This window comes from Salvelinus namaycush, chromosome 4 (assembly GCF_016432855.1).
Source record: "Salvelinus namaycush isolate Seneca chromosome 4, SaNama_1.0, whole genome shotgun sequence".
In the NCBI taxonomy this organism is placed as follows: Eukaryota; Metazoa; Chordata; class Actinopteri; order Salmoniformes; family Salmonidae; genus Salvelinus; species Salvelinus namaycush.
In genome coordinates this window covers 22,945,611-22,958,034 of record NC_052310.1, presented here as the reverse complement: position 1 = coordinate 22,958,034, position 12,424 = coordinate 22,945,611, and positions in this window count along the sequence as shown.

The following is a 12,424-nucleotide window of genomic DNA, read 5'->3' as shown; positions in this document are numbered from 1 at the left end:
CATCATGCTGGAAAAGGCATTGTTCGTCACCAAACTGTTCCTCGATGGTTGGGAGAAGTTGCTCTCGGAGGATTTGTTGGTACCATTCTTTATTCATGGCTGTGTTCTTAGGCAAAATTGTGAGTGAGCCCACTCCCTTGGCTGAGAAGCAACCCCAAACATGAATGGTCTCAGGATGCTTTACTGTTGGCATGACACAGGACTGATGGTAGCGCTCACCTTGTCTTCTCCGGACAAGCTTTTTTCCGGATGTCCCAAACAATCGGAAAGGGGATTCATCAGAGAAAATGACTTTACCCCAGTCCTCAGCAATCCAATCCCTGTGTCTTTTGCAGAATATCAGTCTGTCCCTGATGTTGTTCCTGGAGAGAAGTGGCTTCTTTGCTGCCCTTCTTGACAGCAGGCCATCCTCCAAAAGTCTTCGCCTCACTGTGCGTGCAGATGCACTCACACCTGCCTGCTGCCATTCCTGAGCAAGCTCTGTACTGGTGGTGCCCCAATCCCGCAGCTGAATCAACTTTAGGAGACGGTCCTGGCGCTTGCTGGACTTTCTTGGGCGCCCTGAAGCCTTCTTCACAACAATTGAACCGCTCTCCTTGAAGTTCTTGATGATCCGATAAATGGTTGATTTACGTGCAATCTTACTGGCAGAAACATCTTTGCCTGTGAAGCCCTTTTTATGCAAAGCAATGATGACGGCACATGTTTCCTTGCAGGTAACCATGGTTGACAGAGGAAGAACAATGTTTCCAAGCACCACCCTCCTTTTGAAGCTTCCAGTCTGTTATTCGAACTCCATCAGCATGACAGAGTGATCTCCAGCCTTGTCCGCGTCAACACACAAACCTGTGTTAATGAGAGAATCACTGACATGATGTCAACTGGTCCTTTTGTGGCAGGGCTGAAGTGCAGTGGAAATGTTTTTTTGGGATTCAGTTAATTTGCATGGCAAAGAGGGACTTTGCAATTAATTGCAATTCATCTGATCACTCTTCATAACATTCTGGAGTATATGCATATTGCCATCATACAAACTGAGGCAGCAGACTTTGTGAAAATGTATATTTGTGTCATTCTCAAAACTTTTGGCCACGACTGTACGAGTCTGATAGTTTATTATAGTACAAGGGGCAGGCAAATGGTAAGTCAAGGCAGGCAAGGAGTCGTAACCCAAATCAGAGTCAGGCAGGATCAGGGTCAGGACAGGCAGAAAGGTCAGAACTGAAACTAGAACACAGGAAACATGGGAACACGCTGGTAGGACTTGACGGGACAAGACAAACTGGCAACAGACAAAAAGAAAATGCTGGTATAAATACACAGGGGATAATGGGGATAGATGGGGGATGGAGACAAGCACAAAGACAGGTGAAACAGATCAGGGTGTGACAAGCAGACACTCGGCCCGCCATGGAACGAGTTTGACACCCTGCTGTAGGTTCTATTGGTTTCTGACTTCTCCTTCTGGAATCCTAGCAGAGGTGGATCCTGATATGGTGAATAACTGTGTATCACACAGTAGGTGTCTATGTCTAGCGAGACAAGTAGATGCCTAGCAAGACAAGATAGCCCCGAAGAGGATGGCTGACGTTTTACATGCTCCTGACCAATTATTCGTTTTTTTGTGTTGTTTGTATCTTATTTTTTAACTTTTTTTGTACATAATGTTGCTGCTACCATCTCGTATGACCGAAAATAACTTCTGGACATCTGGACAGCCTTTTCATTTAACCTCTAATGGATCGGCCCCTTTTTTGTACCCTCATCTTTGAAATGCAAGAGAAAGGCCATATGTATTATTCCAGCCCAGGTGCAATTTAGATTTTGGCCACTAGATGGCAGCAGTGTATGTGAAAAGTTTTATACTGATCCAATGAACCATTGCATTTCTGTTCAAAATGTTGTAACAAGACTGCCCAAATGTGTATCAAAACTGTGCACTCTCCTCAAACAATAGCATAGTATTATTTCACTGTAGTAGCTACTGTAAATTGGACAGTGCAGTTAGATTAACAAGAATTTAAGCTTTCTGCCAATATCAGATATGTCTATGTCCTGGGAAATGTTCTTGCTAATCGCATTAGCCTACATTAGCTCAACCGTCCCGCAGGGGACCCACAAATCCTGAAGAAGTTTAACAAGTCCGACGAGAAGGATATATTGCTCTCCCGGGAACAGGCCCAAATCCCCGTCATTTGCGTGAAGAAAAGAGAGAGGAAAAGAGTACGCAGATCGGGCTGCCTTCTGAGAATCCGTAGGCGAGTGAGTAAACTCCCACTGCCTTCCGTTTTAATTGTTAACATGCAATCATTGGAAAATAAAATTGATGACCTACAATTACGATTATCCTACCAACGGGACATTAAGAACTGTAATATCTTATGTTTCACTGAGTCGTGGCTGAACAACGACACAGATAATATAGAGCTGGCGGGATTTTCCATGCACCGGCAGAACAGAGATGCTCCGTCTGGTAAGACGAGGGCTGGGGAGGTGTCTTTTTGTCAATAACAGCTGGTGCGCGATGTCTAATATTAACTTCTTATGGCTGCAAGCCCGACGTCGGTACACTTATGACAACAGCCAGCTCAAGTGCAGGGCGCGAAATTCAAAATATATATTTTTTAAAATATTTAACTTTCACACATTAACAAGTCCAATACAGCATATGAAAGGTACACATCTTGTGAATCCAGCCAACATGTCCGATTTTTAAAATGTTTTACAGGGAAGACACAATATGTAAATCTATTAGCTAACCACGTTAGCAAAAGACACCACTTTTTTTACTCCACCAGTTTTTTACTCCATCAGTAGCTATCACAAATTCGACCAAATAAAGATATAAATAGCCACTAACAAAGAAACAACTTCATCAGATGACAGTCTGATAACATATTTATTGTATAGCATATGTTTTGTTAGAAAAATGTGCATATTTCAGGTATAAATCATAGTTTACATTGCAGCTACAATCAGAAATTGCACCGAAAGCAGCCATAAAACTTACAGACACCAACGTCAAATACCTAATTACTCATCATAAAACATTTCTGAAAAATACATAGTGTACAGCAAATGAAAGACAGGCATCTTGTGATTCCAGCCAATATTTCCGATTTATTAAGTGTTTTACAGCGAAAACAAAATGTAGCGTTATATTAGCTTAGCACAATAGCCAGAAACACTTGGGCGCCGACGACTAGTTCACATCTACGACAGATATATGAAATAGCATCATAAAATGTTTCTTACTTTTGCTGATCTTCCATCAGAATGTTGGACAAGGTGTCCTTTGTCCAGAACAGTCGTTGTTTGGATTTAGAACGGCAACTTTCCCTCTTCATTTAGCACGCGCACTAGCCAAGTGGCACGGATCTCTCCATCGTCAACAAAGTCAGAGAACGGAACACGGCAAAACTCCCGAAAAAATTTCAATAATCTGATTAAACTATATTGAAAAAACATACTTTACGATGATATGGTCACATGTATCAAATAAAATCAGAGCCGGAGATAGTAGTCGTCCATAACGGCAGCTAAACAGAAGGCAATCCCACTGTCCACCTCGCGCTCCCAAGAGTACCGGAAATGAGGGACACGTCATACAAAGAGCTTGTATTCCAATTCAGACCAAGATCAACACTAAATTTCTTCTCTCACAGCCTCTTGACATCCAGGGGAAGGTCTATGAAGTGCACGTAGACTCTTACGTATCATGCCCATGTATAGGCAGGAAGAAGAACAGAGCCTCGATTTCAGACTTTCCACTTCCTGGTCAGGAAGTTTGTGCCAAATGAGTTCTGTTTGACTCACAGATATAATTCAAACGGTTTTAGAAACTAGAGAGTGTTTTCTATCCAATAATAATTATTATTTGCATATTGTACGAGCAAGAATTGAGTACGAGGCCGTTTGAAATGGGCACCTTTAATCAGAGCTACTCAATACTGCCCCTGCAGCCATAAAAAGTTAAATAAGTCTCGAGGTATTGCTCGCCTGAGGTAGAGTACCTTATGATAAGCTGTAGACCACAATATTTACCAAGCGAGTTCTCATCTATATTATTTGTTGCCGTCTATTTACCACCACAGACCAATGCTGGCACTAAGACCACACTCAACCAACTCTATAAGGCCATAAGCAAACAAGAAAATGCCCATCCAGAAGCGGCGCTCCTAGTGGCCGGGAACTTTAATGCATGCAAACTTAAAACAGTTTTACAACATTTTTACCAGCATGTCAAAAGTGCAACCAGAGGGGAAAAAAACTCTAGACCACCTTTACTCCACACACAGAGATGCATACAAAGATCTCCCCCGCCTTCCATTTGGCAAATCTGACCATAATTCTATCCTCCTGATTCCTGCTTACAAACAAAAACTAAAGCAGGAAGTACCAATGACTCGCTCAATATGGAAGTGGTCAGATTGTAACGATCTTCGTTGGGAGAAAGAGAGGAGGACCAAAGCGCAGCGTGGTAAGTGTTCATGATGAATCTTTAATAGAACAAACTGAACCCTGAGATGCAAAACAATAAAGTGAACTACTGAAAACCGAAACAGTTCCGTGTGGAACACAACGACACGGAAGACAACCACCCACAAAACACAACAGACAACAGGCTCCCTAAATATGGTTCCCAATCAGAGACAACGACTAACACCTGCCTCTGATTGAGAACCATATCAGGCCAAACGAAAAACCCAACATAGAAACACAAACATAGATAACCCACCCAACTCATGCCCTGACCATACTAAAACAAAGAAATAACAAAAGAACTAAGGTCAGATTGTGACAGTACCCCCCCCCCCCCCAAGGTGCGGACTCCGGCCGCAAAACCTGAACCTATAGGGGAGGGTCTGGGTGGGCATCTGTCCGTGGTGGCGGCTCTGGCGCTGGACGTGGACCCCACTCCACCATAGTCTTAGTCCGCTTCAGTTGTGTCTTTAGAGCGGCGACCCTCGCCGCCGACCTAGGACTGGCAACCCTACTAAAGGGCCCCACTGGACTGAGAGGCAGCTCCGGACTGAGGGGCAGCTCAGGACTGAGGGACAGCTCAGGACTGAGGGACAGCTCAGGACTGAGGAATAGCTCAGGACTGAGGGGTAGCTCCGGACTGAAGGGCAGCTCCGGACTGAAGGGCAGCTCCGGACTGAAGGGCAGCTCCGGACTGAAAGGCAGCTCAGGACTGAGGGGCAGCTCAGGACTGAGGGGCAGCTCAGGACTGAGGGGCAGCTCAGGACTGAGGGGCAGCTCAGGACTGAGGGGCAGCTCAGGACTGAGGGGCAGCTCAGGACTGAGGGGCAGCTCCGGACTGAGGGGCAGCTCCGGACTGAGGGGCAGCTCCGGACTGAAGGGCAGCTCCGTACTGAGGGGCAGCTCCGTACTGAAGGGCAGCTCCGGACTGAAGGGCAGCTCCGGACTGAAGGGCAGCTCCGGACTGAGGGGCAGCTCCGGACTGAGGGGCAGCTCCGGACTGAGGTGCAGCTCCGGACTGAAGGGCAGCTCCGGACTGAAGGGCAGCTCTGGCAGCTTCTGACTGGCGGGCGGCTCTGGCAGCTCCTGACTGGCGGGCGGCTCTGGTAGCTTCTGACTGGCGGGCGGCTCTGGCAGCTCCTGACTGGCGGGCAGCTCTGGCAGCTCCTGACTGGCGGGCGGCTCTAGCGGCTCCTGACTGACGGACGGCTCTAGGACAGACGGGCGGCTCTAGCGGCTCAGGACAGACGGGCGGCTCTGATGGCTCTGGACAGACGGGCGGCTCAGACGGCTCTGGACAGACGGGCGGCTCAGACGGCTCTGGACAGACGGGCGGCTCAGGCGACGCTGGACAGACGGGCGGCTCAGGCGACGCTGGACAGACGGGCGGCTCAGGCGACGCTGGACAGGCGGGCAGCTCAGGCTACGCTGGACAGACGGGCGGCTCAGGCAACGCTGGACAGACCCCACTCCACCATAGTGGTAAGTGGTAACAACAAATACAAATCATGACAAAAACAAAGTGATTAACCCGTCATAACTAGCCAATGGCAATGCAGATTACACAGTAAGCAACCATTCGATTAAACACAGGATATGACATCATGGATCACCCTGCTTCTTCGCTTCTAGAAACTTTTTAAAAACAAAAATTAACAAACTTAGGCGACGCTGGACAGACGGGAGACTCTGGCGGTGCTGGACAGACGGGAGACTCTGGCGGCGCTGGACAGATGGGAGGCTCTGGCGGCGCTGGACAGACGGGAGACCCTGGTGGCGCTGGACAGATGGGAGCACCTGTAGTGAGGAGACAGAGAGACAGCCTGGTGCGTGGGGCTGCCACCGGAGGGCTGGTGCGTGGAGGTGGCACCGGATAGACCGGACCATGGAGGCACACTGCAGGTCTTGAACACAGAACCTGCCCAACCCTACCTGGCTGAATGCTCCCCGTAGCCAAGCCAGTGTGGCGAGGTGGAATAGGCCACACTGGGTTGTGCTGGCGAACCGGGGACACCATGCGTAGGGCTGGTGCCATGTACCCCGGCCCGAGGAGACGTACTGGAGACCAGATGCGTTGAGCCGGCTTCATGGCACCTGGCTCGATGCCCACTCTAGCCCGGCCGATACGAGGTGCTGCTATGTATCGCACCGGGCTATGCCTGCTCACCGGGGACACTGTGCGCCTCACGGCATAACACGGTGCCTGCCCGGTCCCTCTATCTCCAAGGTAAGCACGGGGAGTTGGCTCAGGTCTCCTACCTGGCTTAGCCACACTCCCCCTGTGCCCCCCCCCAAGAAACTTTTGGGGCTGCCTCTCGGGCTTCCTAGCCAGCCATGTTCCTTCGAAACGCCGGTTCCCTGACCATACTAAAACAAAGAAATAACAAAAGAACTAAGGTCAGAACGTGACACAGATGACACGGATGCTACGCTACAGGACTGTTTTGCTAGCACAGACTGGAATATGTTCCCGGATATATCCAATGGCACTGAGGAGTATACCACCTAAGTGGAGTGCATCCAACAAAATTGTCCCCACAGTGACCTTACGTACATATCCCAACCAGAAGCCATGGATTACAGGCAACATCCGTATCGAGCTAAAGGCTAGAGCTGCTGCTTTCAATGAGCGGGACACTAATCCGGACGCTTATAAGAAATTCCACTATGCCCTCAGACCAACCATCAAACAAGCAAAGTGTCAATACAGGATTAAGATTGAATCCTACTACACTGGCTCTGACGCTCGTTGGATGTGGCATGGCTTGAAAACTATTAAGGACTACAAAGGGAAACCCAGACGCAAGCTTCCCAGTGACGCGAGCCTACCAGACAAGCTAAATGCCTTTTATGCCTGCTTCGAGGCAAGCAACACTGAAGCATGCATGAGAGAACCAGCTGTTCTGGATGACTGTATGATAACGCTCTCAGTAGCCAATGTGAGCAAGACCTTTAAACAGGTCAACATTCACAAAGTCGCGGGGCCAGATGGATTACAAGGATGTACACTCAAAGCATGCGCGGACCAACTGGCAAGTGTCTTCACTGACATTTTCAACCTCTCCCTGACTGAGTCTGTAATACCTAAATGTTTCAAACAGACCACCATTGTCCCTGTGCCCAAGGAAGCGAAGGAAACCTGCCTAAATGATTACCGCCCCATAGCACTCACGTTGGTAGCCATGAAGTGCTTTGAAAGGCTGGTCATGGCGCACATCAACACCATCCTCCCGGATACCCTCGACACATTCCGCCCCAACAGATCCAGAGATGACGCAATCGCAATCTCAATCGCACTCCACACTGCCCTTTCCCACCTGGACAAACACCTATGTGAGAATGCTGTTCATTGACTACAGCTCAGCGTTCAACACCATAGTGTCCACGAAGCTCATCACTAAGCTAAGGACCCTGGGACTAAACACCTCCCTCTGCAACTGGATCTTGGACTTCCTGACGGGCCGCCCCCCAGGTGGTAAGGGTAGGCAACAACACGTCTGCCATGCTGATCCTCAACACTGGGGCCCTCAGGGGTGTGTACTTTGTCCCTTCCTGTACTCCCTGTGCACCCACGACTGCATGGCCAAACACGACTCCAACACCATCATTATGTTTGCTGACGACACAACAGTGGTTGTTCTGATCACCAACAACGATGACAGAGACCTTTCAGTGTGGTGCCAGGACAACAACTTCTCCCTCAATGTGAGCAAGACAAAGGAGCTGGTCGTGGATTCCAGGAAAAGGTGGGCTGAACAGGCCCTCATTAACATCAACAGGGCTGTAGTGGAGCGGGTCGGAGTTTCAAGTTCCTTGGTGTCCACATCACCAACAAACAATTTTTATTTGTTTTATTTTTTAATTTCATCTTTATTTAACCAGGTAGGCTAGTTGAGAACAAGTTCTCATTTACAACTGCGACCTGGTCAGGATAAAGCAAAGCAGTTCGACACAAACAACAACACAGAGTTACACATGAATGTGCAAGTAGAGATACTGGGGTGCAAAGGAGCAAAAATAAATAACAGTATGAGGATGAGGTAGTTGGATGGGCTATTTACAGATGGGCAATGTACAGGTGCATTGATCTGGTGCTTAAAGTTAGTGAGGGAGATATGAGTCTCCAGCTTCACTGATTTTTGCAATTCGTTCCAGTCATTGGCAGCAGGGAATTGGAAGGAAAGGCAGCCAAAGGAGGAATTGGCTTTGGGGGTGACCAGTGAAATATACCTGCTGGGTGGGTGCTGCTATGGTGACCAGTGAGCTGAGATAAGGCAGGGCTTTACCTAGCAGAGACTTATAGATGACCTGGAGCCAGTGGGTTTGAATATGAAGCGAGGGCCAGCCAACGAGAGCATACAGGTCGCAGTGGTGGGTAGTATATGGGGCTTTGGTGACAAAACGGATGGCACTGTGATAGACTGCATCCAATTTGTTGAGTAGAGTGTTGGAGGCTATTTTGTAAATGACATCGCGGAAGTCAAGGATCGGTAGCATAGTCAGTTTTACGAAGGTATGTTTGGCAGCATGAGTGAAGGATGCTTTGTTGTGAAATAGGAAGCTGATTCTAGATTTAATTTTGTATTGGAGATGCTTAATGTGAGTCTGGAAGGAGAGTTTACAGTCTAACCAGACACCTAGGTATTTGTAGTTGTCCACATATTCTAAGTCAGAACCGTCCAGAGTAGTGATGCTGGACGGTCGGGCAGGTGTGGGCAGCGGTCGGATGAAGAGCATGCATTTAGTTTTACTTGCTTTTAAGAGCAGTTGGAGGCCACGGAAGGAGAGTTGAATGGCATTGAAGCTCTTCTAGAGGTTATGGTCCAAACACACCAAGACAGTCGTGAAGAGGGCAGTACAAAAACTTTTCCTCTCAGGAGACTGAAAAGATTTGGCATGGGTCCCCATGGGTCCCCAAGTTCTACAGCTACACAATCGAGAGCATCCTGACCGGTTGCATCACCGCCTGGTGTGGCAACTGCTCGGCATCTGACCGTAAGGCGTTACAAAGGGTAGTGCGTACGGCCCAGTACATCACTGGGGCTAAGCTTCCTGCCATCCAGGACCTATATAATAGGCGGTGTCAGAGGAAAGCCCATAAAATTGTCAGAGACCCCAGTCACCCAAGTCATAGACTGTTTTCTCTGCTACTGCACTGCAAGCGATACCGGAGTGCCAAGTCTAGGACCAAAAGGCTCCTTAACAGCTTCTACCCCCAAGCCATAAGACTGCTGAACAATTAATCAAATGGCAACTGGACTTTTACATTGACCCCCCCCCTTATTTGTTTTGTACACTGCTGCTACTCGCTGTTTATTATCTGCATAGTCATTTCACTGTTACCTACATGTACAAATTACTTCAACTAACCTGTACCCCCGCACACTGACTCGGTACCGGTACCCCCTGAATATAGCCTCGTTATTGTTATGTTATAGTGTTACTTTTTAGGATTTTTAACTAGTTTACTTGGTAAATATTTCCTTCACTCTTATTGAACTGCACTGTTGGTTAAGGGCTTGTAAGTAAACATTTGTTGTCTACACTTGTTGTATTCGCCGCATGTCAGAAATAAAGTTTGATTTGATTTGATATCCACTGCTGGGGTTACTGTGGAGAGGTGGAAAGTGGTGCTGAAAGTGGTGGACATCACAAACTTGTAGCTACTGTCCCTGGTTGGTTACTATTGGCCATGTTTTATGGTGTGTGAACAAGTACTTAAATCTCAACCCTCTGGTTTCCTTCCCAGTCTCTTAGATAGTTTGTTGGCATATGGTTTTCCGTGTTTATAATAACAACATCTTAATAGAGTCATTATTTTGTCAAGATTAATTTAGTCATGAAAAACTAAACATTTAGTAAGGATGGAAAGCATTTTTATACATACTTGGTTTTTGTTTACATGAAATATTGCTTTGTTACTTCAGGCTCCCATTTTTTGGTGACACTCGTGTCAACTTTCCTTTCAAATTTCTGTGTTGAGGGATGCGTTTCCCACCAGATGTAGTGTGAAACTCTGACAGATGGAACCCATGGGATGTGGACTGTAGATGTTTCAGAGGAAAATAAAAGGGTCACTAACCCTGCAATTAATATAATGGGTTCAACCAAACAAAGAAGCAGCCAAAACAGCAAGGTGGTGTAACAACAACCAGGAATATTGTTCTACGTTCTGTGGAGACAGGATGGGTAAACAACAGGACTCAGCCACCCGCGCAAACAGATGATGACACTAAGGTCAGGGGCCTTCCTTGGAAATTATCTAACATACGCATACGCAATTATCTAACATACGCAAATGTTCACTTATGAATAAATATATTACAGGATGTAATTTGTCAGTTGACACATACTAGAGAAAACGTTTGTATACATGATACATAAACAACACAATGAATAATTCAACTTGCCAAATGCGTAAAAAGCCCATGTGATCAGATTTATTTTAGATTCATTCCTGGATACGTTTCATATCCAGGATGGGTAAACAACAGGGCTATCCAGCCACCCGCACAAACAGACGGTGACTAAGGTCAAGGGCCTTGCTTTGAATTGTTGGAAATGCAGTACCAACCTGATCAATCAATCTGACTGACATCCATATACCACATGAAGTCACTGTATCTGTCAGACAGATTACTCTGTATTTGACGCCACACCTTACTCATAAATCTGTCTTCTATTGTATTTATCAAAAATTCAGCATTTTTGTAAACAAAGAATTATATAACATTTTGTAAATGTTGAAATATACATAAATATATTACAGGATGTCATTTGTGAGTTGACACATAGTAAAGAACATTTTTGTATGCATGATACTACATAAACAACTAAATGTTAATCATGCCAAATGCGTAAAAAGCCCTTGTGATCAGACTTATTTTTAGATCAATTCCTGTTTCTATGTTTCATAGAGCGTCTCCCAGAAAATTACAAATGCATTCTGTGTTGGTGCAGAAGGCAGCATTCCCAGCTAGCACATTTGGTTCCTTGGAAGTTGTGGGAACGTATGTTTTTGATTTCACATTGATTGTGGGAACGAAGCCATAGGTTTCCTGACCTGTAAACCAGAACGTTTTTTTAAATGTTCTGAGAACAGAAGTTACAATTTTGCCTGTTCTGGGAACGTTTCTTTAGGTTGCAGGGAGGTTCTGAGAATGTTTTACTCTGGTTCCTTGAAAATGTATGCTCTCACTACTGTAAGTGGCTTTGGATAAGTGTGTCTGCTAAATGTAAAATTACAAGTTTTCCTGGGAGGTTTTATTAACACTGAGAGAGGAAATTATTGGTTATTTGGAGTTTTTTTTTCAATAACACTGCTAGCTTATTTTGGATGAACTTTTCTGAATTCCAAGCACAGATAGGACATACAGAAATTCATTTCCTTATACATTAATCATTCAAACACATTTTATATTGTGAGACAGCATCGGTGAAGTTCAAACCTATAATCTTCTGTTTTCTCTCCATGGACTTAGTCCTCTGGGCCACTAGGATGGAGCTAGCATGTCATGTTTTTTTATGCATTAAAAGCTGTTCATTTTTGTCTATTTAAACAGACCCCATTTCAAACGAAACAAGCACTCATTAAGATCAGGTGTGGCCAATTAGTGGCCAATTGCATTTCGCTACACCCGCAATAACATCTGCTAAATATGTGTATGTGACCAGTAAAATTTGATTTGATTAGATTTTTTATTTTATTTAACAAGTTAGAGGATAGAGAGAGTTTTGTTGATGCTGAGAATGGAATGTATATGTTTTTAAATAACATTCTTAGAACGTTCTCTGAATGTTACTAACATTTTCTTGAAGTTTTTATGGAAAGTTTTCTTAACATTCTCGGAACAGTTTGAGAACATGACTTTACATAGAACCATGAGAAAACCTGTAGGAAAGGTTATGCTAAAGAATTGAAATTCCCACAGAAGTTGTTTCT